General features: G+C 42.5%; 1 pseudogene; it reads right to left on the bottom strand.

Moving 5' to 3' along the window:
• Window positions 1–3,571: 3,571 nt before the first annotated feature.
• On the bottom strand, window positions 3,572–4,513 carry LOC125124664 (olfactory receptor 7D4-like; annotated as a pseudogene).
• Window positions 4,514–5,255: the final 742 nt, after the last annotated feature.

Here is a 5,255-nt window from a genome sequence, read left to right on the forward strand (position 1 = left end):
ACAAGAGCAAAACATTTCTGAGGGAACTGAAATCTAACATTCTCTATCGTTATTTCGTATACTTTCCGATGTCTTGGGAGGCTAGGGCTCTCACTGGAAGAGCACCGAGAAATCCAGGAAAATTTTATTTCCCCACAAATGGGTAGAAAAATGTTCTCCAATAGAACTTTTTGTGATAATGAAAATAATTTATATCTGCACTGCCTAAATATGGTACTAGGCACATGGGTGAGTCAGCACTTGAAATGTGCTAAATAATCATGTTTAGCTGGTGGTTACCATCTTGGACTGCACAGAGATAGACTATGAGACAGCTCCAGAGATGAAGGGCAGCTGACTAAGGTCCTGGGCATATTTCCAGACAAAACTTTCATTCAGAAAGACGCATGCACTCCTATGTTCATTGCAGCACTGTTCACAATAGCCAAGACATGGAAACAACCTAAATATCCATTGACAGATGAACGGATTAAGAAGCTGTGGTACACAGATACAATGGAATACTATTCACCTATAAAAAAGAACAAAATAATGCCATTTGCAGCAACATGGATGCAGCTAGAGATTCTTCTATTAATTGAAGCAAGTCAGAAAGAAAAAGACAAATGAAATATATCACTTATGTGTAATTTAATATGGCACAAGTGATCATAGCTACTGGAGAAACAGATCAGGGACATGGAGAGCAGACTTGTGTTTGCTACGGGGAGAAGGAGAGGAATGGAACTGACTGGGAGTTTTGGATTGGTAGATGCAAACATTTACATTTAGAATGGACACGCATTGAGGTCTTATTGTATAGTACAAGGCACTATGTTCAATCTCTTGGGCTAGAACATGATGGAAAAGAGCATCCAAAAAGATATATATGTATGACTGGGTCACTTTGCTGTACATCAGAAATTAAAGGAAAGTTGTAAATCAACTATACTTTCATAAAAATTTTTTTCTAAAAAAGTATCATGGCACTGGCATGAGCACAGGGCTAGGGAGACAATAAGCCCACCATCACATGAACTGTGGGTGACAACCTCCTTTTCGCTTTTCTTCCAGAGCAATGGTGAGAACAAGTCTCTGGAAAACTTTCAGTGACCTCAATATACATGCCCACATAAGACTTTCTACTCTTTTACTCTTTCCAGATCTCTCACTCATATATTTTTTATTATTATTTTATTTTATTCATTTTTTCCACTGTACAACATAGGGACTAAGTTACACTCACATGCATACATTTTTTTCCTCCCTTTGTTCTGTTGCAATATAAGTATGTAGACAGAGTTAGCAATGCTACACAGCAGCATCTCATTGTAAATCCATTCCAAGATTAACAGTTTGCATCACCCATATATTTTCATGTGACTCTTCTCCTATCACCAAACATCTTTGACCCCTGAAAATATTCCGCTGTGCCCACTGGCTTGCCCTTACCCTAAGAAACACCCTCCTTCATCTGCATCCTTTGAAATCCTCCTAATTCTTGAAGACACTGAGAAGGAAGAGCTCACAGACATGTTGGTGGCTTAATCTGAAATCTAGTGTATAGATATACAGATACAGACATGGACAGACACTTGATTGTACTAGGATAAAGCTATAAAGCTATAAGACAACCTTCTCATGAATATTAATTTTTTTCTTTAAACAAAGTAACCTGGAGATAATCTGATCTTTGTCACTGCGTACATCACATTCATTGCTGATAGGGACAGTCTTGAGACTTTGGCTGTTTGACTGAACTATTCAAGTCTGACTTTTTGTTTGGGGAAGGCAACAAGGCGTTAAGATGCTAAGAACTACAAGGAATAGATGGGACAGAAAATCTAGTGATATTCTGAGTAAATGGAGGAGCAATGGGCTGTCCTGGAAATACTCTTCTCCTCTCATCCTGGATAGGATGATCATTTCATATCACACACAGCACGTATCACTCTGGGAGGAAATTATGAATATGGCACTTAACAGAATGAGATTTTCATATTTTAAAAATCTTGTTCAAATTACCATTAGGAACTAATACCATTTTTTATGGTCACACCCGGGCATATTGAAGCTCCTGGCCAGGGGTTAAATCCAAGCCCCAGCTGCAGCAATGCCAGGTCAGAGATCAAACCCTGGTGCCTGTAGTGACCCCACCCTTTGCAGTCTGATTCTTAACCCGCTATGCCAGAGAGGGAATTCAATAAATAATTATTTTTAAGTAGGATATTAGCCCAAAACATATTTGTTAAAAAAATTTAGAGTTGATTTACAATTTTCTGTCGATTTCTGTTTTACAGCAAAGTGACCCTGCTATAAATATATACACTTTGGTTTTCTCATATTATCTTCTATGATGTTCTACCACAAATTATTGGTTCTCTACGGTATAAAGCTAGACCTCACTGCTTATTCATTCTAAATATAATAGTTTGCATCTACTAATCCCAAAATTCCTGTCCATACCACCTCCTCCCCCTCCCCCCTTGCAACCACAGGTCTATTCTCCATGTCTGTGAGTGTCTGTTTGTTATGTAGACAGGTTCATCTGAAAGCACAAGTTCTTAATATCAAAAAACAATTATAGGGAAAACATGGATTGGAGGCAACCTTATGCAGACAAATACAGGAGACATTTTTATAACGATTTTGACGAATAGGAAGCCTGACAAATCATTGCATATAGAGAAAATATGGGCAACTTGGGAAATTGTATCAGAAAAGAGATGAGTTACACAAAGTCTTCCATTTATTTCGTAACCCATCTGGACTGCCATACTACGAACAGCTAAGGGGCTTGTAAACAACAACAACAACAACAAATGTGTTTCTCAAAGTTCTGGAGGCTGGAAGTCTGAGATCAGGAGGCCAGTATAATCAAGTTCTAGTGAAGATTCTCTTCAGGGTTTCAGATTCTCCACTTCTCTATTGTCCTCTCAGGGCAGAAAACAGAGAGAAGGCAGGTTCTCTCATGCTCTCACATGGGTACCCCATCCTATCATGGGGGCTCCATCCCCATGACCTTATCAAATCTTAGCCACCTCCCAAAAGCCCTACATCCCAACACCATCCATCGCGTGGAGAGTAGGGTTTCAACACAAATGTTGGGGGGCCCAAAACCTTCAGTCCAGAACAAGTATGAATGGGGCAGTGCAAACTTTTATTAAGAATGTGAAGGGCTGCTGCTAAGACCAATTATGTTTGTCTCCAGAGAGAACTACTGTACAGAATAAGCTTGAGGACATGCTCAGAGAGTAGATTCATCTTTCTCACCCAAAACAGGCTTTGGTGTCAATGGAAAGCACAAAATTTGAGCCATTCTGGTGGGTGACTGACGACTATCTTGATTATGTGGAGGAGACCAAGGATGAACATTTGTGCACAGAAAAGAGGGTATAAAAGTCACAAAAGGAAGTTCTTGAGAAGCACTTGCTTTGGAGGTGAAAACATGGAGGAGACTCAAGCAATGGTATTTCAGATAAAGAGGGACAAGACACTCCCTCAACAAAGGCGAAGATTCACTGTTTCTGACTGCCAGGGTTTTGACCCTGGGTTATCACAGTAACTCCCCACTCACAGCATCAATGGCCCTTCACAGGGAGAAGAAAGACCTGCTGACACATTTCCTCAGAGCCCCCTGCAGGTCCCTGTTCCTCAGGCTGTAGATGAAGGGGTTCAGCATGGGGGTGACCACGGTGTACATCACTGAGGCCACTGCCCCCTTTGAGGAGGAGGGGGAGAAGGCAGAACTGAGGTACACGCCTAACCCTGTCCCAGTAGAATAAGGAAATGACCATTAGGTGAGACGCACAGGTGGGAAATGCTTTGTACTTCCCCTCCACTGAGGACATTTTCAATATGGAGGAAAGAATCTTAGAGTAAGAGAAAAGGATCCCAGTCACTGGAGGAATACCCAGCAGGCCAGTCACAGAAAACAGCACAATGTAATTGCTGAGAGCATCATGAACAGGAGGACTTGAGCACCTCCGCCAATTCACAGAAGAAGTGGGGAATTTCTGTGTGTGTGCAGAATGAGAGATGCAGCAGCCATCAGACTGTAGAAGAGGGCGATTAGGAAACTGAGGGACCAAGAGACGAGAGCCAGCAGGCAACAGAGGTGCGGGTTCATCATGATCCTGTAGTGCAGGGGGTGACAGATGGCCACAAAGCGGTCATAAGCCATCACGGTCAGGAGGAAGTGGTCCAGGTACCCGAAGATTAAGTAAAAATACATCTGGGTGATGCAGCCTGCATAGGTGATGGCTTTGCTCACTCTGTAGATATTCACCAGCATTTTGGGGACAGTGGTGGAACTGAAACAAATATCCGAAAAAGACAGGTGGGAGAGGAAGAAGTACATGGGGGTGTGGAGGCGGGAGTCAGAGCTGACAGCCAGGATGATGAGCAGGTTCCCAAGCACGGAGACCAGGTACATGGACAAGAACAGCCCAAAGAGGAGGGGCTGCCATTCTGCATCCTCGGAGAGGCCCAAGAGGAGGAATTCCAAGACCCCTGTTTGGTTTCCTGCATCCATGGAGCTGATAATCCTGCCAGGCAAACAACAAAGCAATGCTAATTAAACAAACAGCAGTACCCAAGATAAAATTTTATCTTATTAATGACACCTCAGAAATAAACACAGATTTTGGTTTTGTTTCTGTTTTAAGTCAATTGGTAAATTATTTATGTGTTTATTATTTTTGACCAATAATTTGCTCTTCAGCATCTGAGAGCATTACAAACCTCATTATCTTATACAGCTATCATTTGGGGGGAAATCTAATCTCCTCTTCTTATCTAATCCAGAGGCAAGTAGCCATTGTCTCTGGAGGAATAGTCCATCGTCCTTCATGGTGTGGGTCGCTATTCACCATAATACTGCTGTACTTTGGCAAAGGGCAGCTGCTTTGTGTACCCTAAGTGTCCCCAATGACCCAGAAAGTAAAGGATTACTACCTGCAACTTTCAGCACCTGGGTGAGCCTGTGCCCACGCCAAGTTGCTAACTAGTTGACTATCACACACTCTTTAGGTTGGCAGCTTGCTTTCTTGCAATGCACAGTGTCCATCCCAGGTCATGCCCAGCAATGTGGATGCCTGGAAGTGCCGCCTCTCAGGTTGCACTTTTACAGAGAGTAGCTGGTGGGTCTGGGCACAGTAGTCATCCAAGACCCTGAGAGAGGACACTCCCTCCCACTCCCCTGAGTGTTTCTGCTTCTCCCCTCAGAAAAGAAAAGCATAGGGAGTTCCCACTGTGGCTCAACAAAACAGACCCAA

This window comes from Phacochoerus africanus, chromosome 4, assembly GCF_016906955.1.
Source record: "Phacochoerus africanus isolate WHEZ1 chromosome 4, ROS_Pafr_v1, whole genome shotgun sequence".
NCBI classification, from domain to species: Eukaryota; Metazoa; Chordata; class Mammalia; order Artiodactyla; family Suidae; genus Phacochoerus; species Phacochoerus africanus.